Here is an 11,504-nt window from a genome sequence, read left to right on the forward strand (position 1 = left end):
CAGAGTTCATAGAAGAGGCCCACAGAACCTTCAAGATTTGAAGACTGTTTGTGTGGAAGAATGGGTCAAAATCACACCTGAGCAATGCATGCCACTAGTTTCTCCAGACAGCTGTCATTGCCTACAAAGGCTTTTGTACAAAGTAATAAATGCATTCCAGTGGTACAATACTTTTTCCCTGTGACATTCCATTTTATTACACAGAACTTAATTTCTGAACTTATTTGTTTTGTTTTCTTTGTATGTATGGATTACTTGGGTTGTTACCCACATCTGGTGAAAATTTCATGTCAACAGCACCTTTAGAAATATATTTACTGAGAAAAATGGTGACGTGTTCAACACTTATTTTACCCGCTGTAATTCTAACATGATTTTAGTTGAATGTAGCATTCTGCATTAGCTCACACAAAAATGAAAATTCTGTCATTTCCTCAGTGTTGTGAGTAAACGCTCGTATGCTGGTGTTTCTTCTGTTGAACACAAAGGGAGAAATTTCCAGCTCATTTCATGCAGCTCTTTGTGTGCAATAATAGTGACTCAAAATGATGACGAACATTTGAATGAACAGAAACTGTGAACTGTTAGCGCATGGAAAAGAGCTGTTCTGTAACTTCTCCTTCTGTGTTCAGTGAAAGAACAGCATGGAACATGTAATAGATAATGAGGGTGAGTGACGTGAATGTTTAGGGTTTTACGTCTGAGGGAGGACTCGAGTCTCCTGCGATGGACACAGCAGAGATCATCCTTCCTCTGCTTTTGTTACTCATATTATTTTCAAGAAGTCAAAGGATGTTGGCTGTTTACTAGCATTGATGTAAAACACTGTTTTTAATGAAGTATTAATTTATTGAATATTGCACCGCCTTACTGGACCTGTGACAGACAGCAGAGAAAGACAATGACAGTAGTAGCTGTTACTGCTTATTCATAATGTCTATAATATCAAAATACAGTATTTCTGATGTTGTGTTTGATATTATGATGGAGAGGGTTTTTTGATGATCTGTAGGTTAGTTTGTCTACTGTAGTGGTGGATCGGGACTGTGTATGTTTGATCATGAGCTCGACTCAAGCTGACCAAATCTACTCACCCCTCGACTCGTGTCGTTCAGATTCTTATGAGTTATCACTCGTCTAACTGTACAGTAATGTTTAATAGTTCTCAGTCGTTTAATGATCTTTAGGGGAAAGTCCTCTGCTGAAGCCGTATTACGCTGCCTGCCTGTGTGTGTGTGTGTGTGTGTGTGTGTGTGTGTGAGAGAGAGAGAGATTTTAAACCGTTCTAGTGCCTTCACAACTCTTGATAACTTTTGTAATAAAGATATTTTCTGACTAGAGTTTAGTGTGAATGAGCTTCATTCTAATACATAAAAATGAAACTTTAATTACAATTTAACATGTTGTGTCAGTCTTCATTTCAGCAAACTGAAGAAAGTTTCAGAAAACATTACATTTTGAGAACACAAAATAGACGTCGGGTTTTCCTTTTATTTTAACAGACCTCTATTTTATAAATGCATAGAATAAAAGTAAAACTCTCTCAATAGCTGAGAATAACTGTCAGAAAAAAAATGTAATAGGCTTGTTGTGTGATTATTTTGGCTTGTTAAAGACAAGAGGGACAAATTATCAATGCTTTTTAAATGTAATTGTTTTATATGATTATCTGTTGTCACATTTTTAAAACAATATAGATAAAAACGGGACAACAATTAAGTCCCATTCAAATAAAGATATTTTCCAGAAAGCCTGTGCATAGTCCACATAATGTCCATCTTGATTTAGGACGGCGTCAGATCCAGACCGTCGCCAGCGAAGGACCTTTTGTTATCTCCATAGTCATAGCGGATCTCTTCGCCGGTCTGAATGTCCCGTGTGGCCATGAAAAGTATGACCGGTTCATGCTCCACAAAGTGCAGTCTCGGACTGAGATTGCTGCGTTTGGCCGAGTGTTTAATTTGTCTGCCAAACGTAGATTTGTTTGGATGTCAGTCGCAGCGCTCCTCATGAGCATCCAAACACATGCCCTGTCCATTCTTGTTGGTGAAGAAAAACAGATGTCCAGCTTGTGCCTCAGTGTTCTGGTGGATCTGCAGTCCCTCGTCCCTGGAGACCAGCCGGCCGTGGAAGTCACAGATCACCTCTCCGCAAGCAAACGGCCTGCTGGTGACCACACCGAGACCCTTGCCTTCTCTGTTCATCAGCTGCAGGCCTTTCCAGCACTGCCTGCGGCTCATCCGACGGATCGATTCATGTTATATCAACAAATGTAATGTTAAGGGTCAGATCAAGTAAGGTTTCCTCTCCATCTAACAGCTTTTCAACTCAAGAAAATGTGACTTCATAGTAAACCAGTGTATGTTAAAGGGAAAAATACATGATCAACATACACAAGTAAATGAACACTACAACTTTCTATCTATCTATCTATCTATCATCAGCTTTGCCTGCTTGAATATTATAGATAACAACAAACAAGTCGTACAGTTTTGCTCGATGCTTCCATATTTTACTGGAGAACAAAAATAGTCAAATATGCTTTGAAAAGTATAAACACATTAAGCTAAAGATTTGCAGTGTGAGTCCGTTAGCAATGATCTCACGGTCTGATAGATGAGTTCAGCTACAGACGGACTGATCACCAGTGTTGGGGGTAATATATTACAAGTAACGCAAGTTACCTAATCAGATTACTTTTTTCAAGTAACTAGTAAAGTAACGCATTACTTTTTAATTTACAAGAGAATATCTGAGTTACTTTTTCAAATAAGTAGCCGGCCGTGGAAGTCACAGATCACCTCTCCGCAAGCAAACGGCCTGCTGGTGACCACACCGAGACCCTTGCCTTCTCTGTTCATCAGCTGCAGGCCTTTCCAGCACTGCCTGCGGCTCATCTGACGGATCGATTTACTGTCTGTCGGTGCTTGGATGCTTCGTGGAGGCTTCCAGTCCTTCGTAACCTCAGCAGCATCTGGCACGTTCTCCATCCATCCCTGCTTCTCAATCCAGCTGTGTACTTTGCTCTCAGATGGCCGAGATGGCCCAAAGGTATCTGCAGAAACAAGATTATATTAGCTCATGATATTAGATCATATTGATGGAACTTTTTTCACACCGTGACTAGACTAAATGACTAATATTTGTCTTTGCAAATAAATGTTATACAGACTGTATGGTCAAAATGTTTTGCTTATTCCAGGACAACAATGCTGAGATTCATTAAGCTCACATTGTGGAAGTGTGGTTCAGGGAGCATGCAGAAATCATTTTCACACTTCATACTTTCAACATTTTTGATAATGTCTTATATACAAGGAGCAAAGCAGAGGACCTACTACCGAGCCTTGTGGCACACCATACTTAACTTTTTTTCTTTCAAGTACACAAACATTTGAGAAAAAAAAAAAAAAAATATTTGACATGCAGCACTAGTTTGTAATCTAATTAAAAAGCAATTAAGGTGGTCGTTTTTTGGTACAAAATATAATGTTGAGCACTAAATTCTAGTAAACAGATGATCTAAAGATTATGACTTAAGTTTACTCTTACATATCTTAATCCATTGACAGCCCCAAAATGCAGAATATTTTAAGTAGTACTTTATGTGGGTTACAGATATTTTTCAAATAAAAATGTTTTGGAGTATACATTTGGGACACAAAAATGCCAAAAACAAACAGTACAGTTTTGCTCGATGCTTCCATATTTTACTGGAGAACAAAAATAGTCAAATATGCTTTGAAAAGTATAAACACATTAAGCTAAAGATTTGCAGTGTGAGTCCGTTAGCAATGATCTCACGGTCTGATAGATGAGTTCAGCTACAGACGGACTGATCACCAGTGTTGGGGGTAATATATTACAAGTAACGCAAGTTACCTAATCAGATTACTTTTTTCAAGTAACTAGTAAAGTAACGCATTACTTTTTAATTTACAAGAGAATATCTGAGTTACTTTTTCAAATAAGTAACGCCACTTCAATGTGAATGATGTCTGAAGTTGATGATGTGTAGAGCAGAAGAGAAAGCTTTGCCCATCTACAGAACTGAATGTCTTTATGTTTTTTGTTAGTTAGTTAGTGAGTGTGTGATTGTATTACAGCCTCATGATATACTGTGAACTCAAGACTGCGGTTAAGATCAACATAATCCAGCTTTTTTTTAAATGTATGGCCGATCATACTGTACATGCACATCTGAGGTGAATAGTAGGACACTAGTTTGTAATCTAATTAAAAAGCAATTAAGGTGGTCGTTTTTTGGTACAAAATATAATGTTGAGCACTAAATTCTAGTAAACAGATGATCTAAAGATTATGACTTAAGTTTACTCTTACATATCTTAATCCATTGACAGCCCCAAAATGCAGAATATTTTAAGTAGTACTTTATGTGGGTTACAGATATTTTTCAAATAAAAATGTTTTGGAGTATACATTTGGGACACAAAAATGCCAAAGTTTATGTAATACCCAAATATAGAATATGAGTTTTGTATATCTGAATGAACAACTTACCAAGGACAAGACGCTCACGGAGTTTCTTTTGATTGGCACACCAAAGCGAGAGGCAATGGCTCTCATATTTCCTTGAGATGTGCATTCGTGCAGCTTTTTCTGGAAGCACTGCATGCACCGTTACTGGATGCGACATCTTCAGCAAGCATAAAGCTGTGTTCGCATTCATCCATATGGGCTCAGGCTCTTCAGATGGACTAAAGAAACAAAAGTGCACATCTCAGTGAGGATACTTGAATGATTAAGAACAGGGTGGATAACATACAATAAAGCAGCAGCAGGACTGGACTGAGGTTTCTCCTCAGTGCCTGTCGAGTAGGTGAAGTACCTTAAAAGTTCCTCCTCATCTGTCAAATCATAGTTTTGCATGGCAGTGTGTACAAAAGATCTGGCCATATTGCTGGTGATGCTTGGGAGACAATACCTGCAAACCAGAATGAAAGATGGTTTTACAAATTAATAAAATGAATAAATGTTAAAATAAATAAAGGTTTCTTTTCAGTGCACTCACTCATCATGCAGTTTCTTTAGATCTTCAGAGGGATTGTCAACCGGATTCCCTGAAGAAGATATGAAGAATTTCTCAGCTTCATCTAAACTGCATCTCGTTTGCCTCCTCTTGATCATCGCTGAACGCAGATAATCGTAGTAACCATCAAACCACTGCACGATGGACAGAAGAGAAAGTTGTGAGATTCTGACAGATCCAAGCAGCTTCCTTTTAATATCATTTATTATTAGTCTTACCGCTTCCTCCTCCTTTGACAGGACAAAGAAGGCATTGCATTCATTTACTTCCACCATGGTTCGTTCACCATTTCCCTCAATGTATGTCCGCCGCAGCCAATCAGAAACCTGCAAAATTCAGACAAATAATCTCTCAGTCAAACACTAAAACTGAGCGGATTTAACTGACCGTTTCACAACATCACCTACAATCATGTGGGTCAATAACGTCATTGGCTACAATGTCAAAAGCGCACAAAATTCTCTCAAAAATACATGAAAAATCTGACTTGATTAAACATATTTGACATTTCTAATTTGAGTATTTTAGTTATTTATTGTCAATATGCGTGGACCATTTTAGGTCACCTGTAGGGAATTTCTTAACATTCATATGCATGTGTCATTTGTTTTCAATTTCTGTACTAAAATTCATATTATTTTGAGATTTCTGGTGATATAAGTGTAAGTCTATGTACAGGTCATTGTAACTCACAGTCATATTCTTCACCACATCTGGCTCTTGGAGGAACCACAGCATCACTAAGGCCTCCAGGAAATACAGCACCAGCAGCTCCTGTTCTCTCGTCATTTCTCCTATATTGTCTATCATCACTTTAGCAATGACTTTCAAGAAATCATCTTCAGCAGACTGCAAGATCCGCCAGCACTGGCCTGCTGAAAGAACCCTGCAGGAGAAAGTGAAGGACATCAGCTCTGAGAAGAATAGAGGGAGTCATGAGATCCAGGATTTATCACTTTAGAAAAATGAATGAATGTGTGTGTGTGTGTACTGGTATTCCCTATGAGGACACCAAATGTCCCCACAATAATGGTAATGTCAGTAAATTGTGTCCTTGTGTGGGAATTTTTGGTCCCCATGAGGAAAGAAGATTATAAGTCACACAGAATGAAGTGTTTTGAGAATGTAAAAGTGCATGTAGTTGTGTGTGAGGACTCGGAGTAGGTTTAGGTGTAGGGCTAGAGTGAGAGGATAGAAAATGCAGTTTGTACAGCAGAAACACCATTACACCTATGGAGAGTCTAGAGGTGATTATTTTTTCCCCTAGAACTTGCTGCCATCCAGTGCAATAAAATAAGACATTTTGCTAACAAATAGAAAACACTGAACTGAAAGGGCTTGAAATGTAAACATTTAAAATGGTGTTTATTAATCATTATTCGTTTATTTATTACAATCCTTTCTTTACGTTTGTGGTTTATCTGTAAAAACCATTTTTTATACAATTACACTGCTGTATATATGAGCATGGAGCTTTTCAATTATAGTGTTCAAAAAATTATTACAAAGACCGAAACCATGCGCCATGTGATTTCAATTGTTCTGGATACATTTTTTATACAATTACACTGCTGTATATATGAGCATGGAGCTTTTCAATTAGTGTTCAAAAAATTATTACAAAGACCGAAACCATGCGCCATGTGATTTCAATTGTTCTGGATTGCATGTGTAGTCTGTAGTTTACCGATATTGTTTAATTCAAATGCTTTTAAATGGCAATAAATGCTGTGTTTTGTAATGAACTCAGATGTAATGACCTGATTCAGTAGAAACTAGACAGCAAAAGTAAAGTGCTTACCTCTCAGAAGCCATTTCGATGTCCAAATGTGGATTTTTCAGAAAGAAAATAAGTCTGGTGACTTCAGTCAGTGCAGAAGAGATCTACTGAAATCTGTGTGCTGTGGAGGCTTTAAATGATCAGAGCAGCAGAACAGACGACCAATCCTGAGCCAACAACCTGATGAGGCCATTAGCATTTGAAGATCATTTCCATTCTCGCTGTAAACGGCCGGGATTCAATGGGCCATCATGCTAATGAAGAGCAGACAACAGAGCAGGAACTCTGGGTTGCTTACATAATCGAAGAAAGTGCTTCATTTTAATGACATCTAAATGAACGTTTTCTCATTGGAAAAAAAAAACATTATTCAAAGACTAAATCAAGTTTAATACATTAAGTTATATCAACAAATGTAATGTTAAGGGTCAGATCAAGTACGGTTTCCTCTCCATCTAACAGCTTTTCAACTCAAGAAAATGCATTACTTTTAAAAGTAACTTTCCCCAACACTGCTGATCACAGCTATTAACGCTTCATCACCCATTTCTCCTCCACCATTAGATCTGCTGATGCAGATGAGAACAGTGATCTGCAGACTGTTGGTTAAGGTAAACCTTCTTTAAGGTGCAAACTGCTGCTGTTGTGACACAAAAGCCATGTTCAGGCGGCTGATGGCTGGATGTGCTGATGAACGGCTTCGCTGAACGACTGCTGATTCGCTGCTGATTATCTGTCGTAGCACAACTCAAAGTACTGAAAGTAAAAACTCAAAGTATGTCTGCTTTCATGACACTATCAGCTGGGGTTGAGGTTTAGGTTAGGGTAGTGTTGATTGGTTTGAATCTTGATAAAGCATTAACCTTGAAAATGGTTTGGAAGAACATTTCACTTGCTTTTATTTAAAAAAAAAAAAAACTTTAAGGAACAAGGAGTACCATTTTTCTTTGGAATGTGAGATAAAAATGATAAAACTGAGTAATTACAAATGCCCCAAAATAATACTTGAATACAGCACTTAATTATAATAACTCAGACACTTTACCTCGCTGTCTACCATTAAAACAGATTTTTAATATATACCATTTCATCTTAAAGGCATATGATCAAAACAAATACACTCAGAATAGTTTTATGGAAACCATTGCCTTTGCTCTAAATGAGCCCTAGACTGTACTAGGAAGGTGTATAAATGTCATTATGTTGTAAATAATTGACGAAAGTTTGACGGCTCTCCGTGTTTTTGTAGCACCCTCACCGTCTGATAAGGGGAGATACAAATGTGTATAAAATGAACACAGGACAGGGAGCTGCTTTCTCACCGCCAGCGTCTGTACTGTCTGAGCAGCAACAGCTGAACGCTCCAAAGGGAAAACCAATCGATCGATCGATGATACAACTCATATTATTGCTTCCATACAGCAAATGAGAAGAAAGGGAAGAAATATTAATTTCCTTTTTTTTTTCACTTACATTTTCATGACCACCACATTTTAACTTGACTAATACACAGTTTAGCACGTAAGTAACTAATGCTTCACATTATATATTCCTTTTAAATATACAGTGCTTACACAGTTATTTTAAGAACTGTCTCTATGGTATAGGCTATCTGATATTTTAAAATAAATGACAGTCATTTTTACAGTAACAAAGTACAAGGCTTATATAATAGGGTAAAAACACCAACCCTTAAGGACTGTGTCATTTTTTTCTGTGAAACAAAAGTTAAATGTGTTCAGAAAAGTTATCATAGTTTTAGTGACAATGACATAAATTATAAACAAAGTATGAAAAATGTCCAGAGTTGTCATGTTATTAGATTTTTTTATTTTTTATTTTTTAATTTGTACCAAGAGGGCGTTTTGCTTCATAGGTGTCCCAGTCTGACAAAGCAATTTGCTTTAAACATTTACAGCAAAATCAGAGTACAGGCAGTTTTAGCTTAAAATTAAAAAAGATATAATCAGTAATTATGAATTACAAAATTATAATAGCCTATTTGAAACATTTTGTTAGCTGATGCTAACTGGCTAGCTAGCTACCTGATGCTAACTTGAGGTAATTTTAAAATATAAAATCCAAATATTTTTACTCAACCAACTAGTTAAAATACATTTGATGGAAAAACAAAGCATTTGATGTTCAGAACAGATAACTACAGTAATTGCCCATTGCCCCCGACTATGTTTGAGAAAAAAATTATGTTATTCTGAAAATATAATTATATTTGTATTATATAACTCCCTATCTACAAGCCATACTGTTCTCATATCATATATAACTGTGATGTTCTACAACATAACAAGCTTTAAAACACTTGATTTCTTTCTGCTGAGAATGAGATGATTTGCTGAGAAATCTGTTTTCTCTCCGGTGCATCAGCAGTGTAAGCTTCACAGCGAATACTTCTACATCACTCTCGTCTACCTGGCCATAGTTACAATAAAAATCTATCTTGATTTTATCTTGTGGTTGTTTTGGGAAAAACAGTAGGGGGGCGTTTCCCCCACTCTACCCTACAGATGAGAATCCATGGCCGTTACCACTGAGAATAACGAAACATGACACAGGTAGATGTGAAATATTGGGATGCAATAACAATAAATGGTGATTTATTGTGGAAATGTGCCTATAGCTGTTCTGGGAATAATGTGGCAATGCAGATGATCTCACAAGCGCTAAAAATAGACTAACATATTATATTTATGGAAGAAATCAAGTTTATTTTCTTCTGAAATGTGGCCTATGTTCTCAAGGGTCCGTGATGAACTGCTGTGATCTGATCTGCTTTGTCTCAGTTGTCCAGCAGGCGGTGATATTAGATCAGACAGACACGTCTTCACGAAATCTGTATCAGTGTTTGAAAAACACAGCGCTTCCGCGAGGAAATAAGTGTTACAACCCGCTTCTTCTGCTTTAGGCGTTGTTTTTCTTTCTAAACATTCAAGTGAAAGCTGAGCGAATGTTATCATCAAATTAAACTAGATATAGTCATTATTTAACACTACACATGTAGCGTACTATAGCCTATATTACAAATATGTCATAACTTTTCTTTAAGATTGATTTTTATTGCTCTTCGACTAGTTTTTTTTTTCTCCTGAAAGTTAATAATTTTCACTTTGTGACTTGTGCTCCATTCCTTGAATGAGTCTGACGTCTTCACGTTTAGTCAGAGTTTCACACCGAGACGCGTTATCGGACCGGAAGCAGCTGCTTCCCGCTGTTTCCCTCTTCCTTTCCAGCACAGCTTGATTTCTTTCTCCGGACGGGTTTCTCCGTCGGAAGCGCTTCAGACTCTCTGAACTCTGTAGGGCTGATTCAGAGCCATTTCCTGAACAGCATCGTGTGAATGTAGGCTGCAGGAACAAAGAAAAGAAGAACCAACTGCAGCAAGTGTTAGTCATTTAAAACTGCGATTTTTAGGAATAGAAAATAGATCATGTTTTCTAAAATGTCATAGACAGGTAATGTAATGGTGATGCTTTCCAGTCTATTAATCACAAAGGACTAGTCATGTAGAAGTCATGTCAGTTCACTGCTCCTCACATCCCTACCCGAGCTCTTGAAACTAAGTGCGTATCAGTACCACGAGTTTCTGTTTCTATTTGGCGTCTTATTTATATGCAGAAATTGACTTTGGCGTGCATATGATACGCATAGGATTAGGGGTGCGGGTGCGTATTATATGCACGCCAAAACTGTATGCACGCAAACAAATTGCGTATCATGTGCACACGAAAATTGCATATTTTATGCACACCAACGTCAATTTCTGCATATAAATAGCACGCCAATAGAAACAGAAAATCGTGCTATTAATACGCATTTTCATGAGACCGGGCATGTGAGAACAGCTGCTCCTCCTCATCCTCATGAGGAACAGATCTTGTTGGCTTATTTATTTGCACTGTAGCTTGCTTTGAGTCTCTGTTGAGTGTGTTGTACTAGTAGCCCTGTTGTCTGTTTGTCCAGCAAACTCAAATGGAAACCGTTTAGGAACTTTATTTCATTGTAAACATACTTATGTTTTACAACTGTTAAACTAAAGTAAATTCTAGTCAATTACTAATTTATTGTGATAGTTTCGGCCTGTCACTTATTCTGCACTGAAAAAAATGTTTCATTCATCCAATTAAAAAAATGTAGGGTAATGGTTCACATCTATATTTTTTAACTTGAGCCAATGAAATTGGGTTGCTTACATAATCGAAGAAAGTGCTTCATTTTAATGACATCTAAATGAACGTTTTCTCATTGGAAAAAAAAACATTATTCAAAGACTAAATCAAGTTTAATACATTAAGTTATATCAACAAATGTAATGTTAAGGGTCAGATCAAGTACGGTTTCCTCTCCATCTAAGTGATATCTGTGTTACAGCTGATTTGCAGTCATTTCTTGACAGTCGATCATCTCTGTGACTGCAGTGCTTTTGCTGTAAATTGAACATAACATAATCAGGGGCGGTTATAAAAGAAAAACATCTCCAGCAGCTAAATTCAAATCTGCGTTCGCTGGCAGGCACAGAGCCAGAGACACACGTTTTTAAAGCACTGCGCATTATAACCAATCCCATACTATTATGTTGAGTTTATGAATACAAAGACCAATCAGAGGCGTTCAGATGAGTCACCGCTGAAACACGCTGTTTCGTCACTGCGCGCGCTG

Source organism: Sinocyclocheilus rhinocerous, unplaced genomic scaffold, assembly GCF_001515625.1.
Source record: "Sinocyclocheilus rhinocerous isolate Xijiao unplaced genomic scaffold, SAMN03320098_v1.1 scaffold2549, whole genome shotgun sequence".
In the NCBI taxonomy this organism is placed as follows: Eukaryota; Metazoa; Chordata; class Actinopteri; order Cypriniformes; family Cyprinidae; genus Sinocyclocheilus; species Sinocyclocheilus rhinocerous.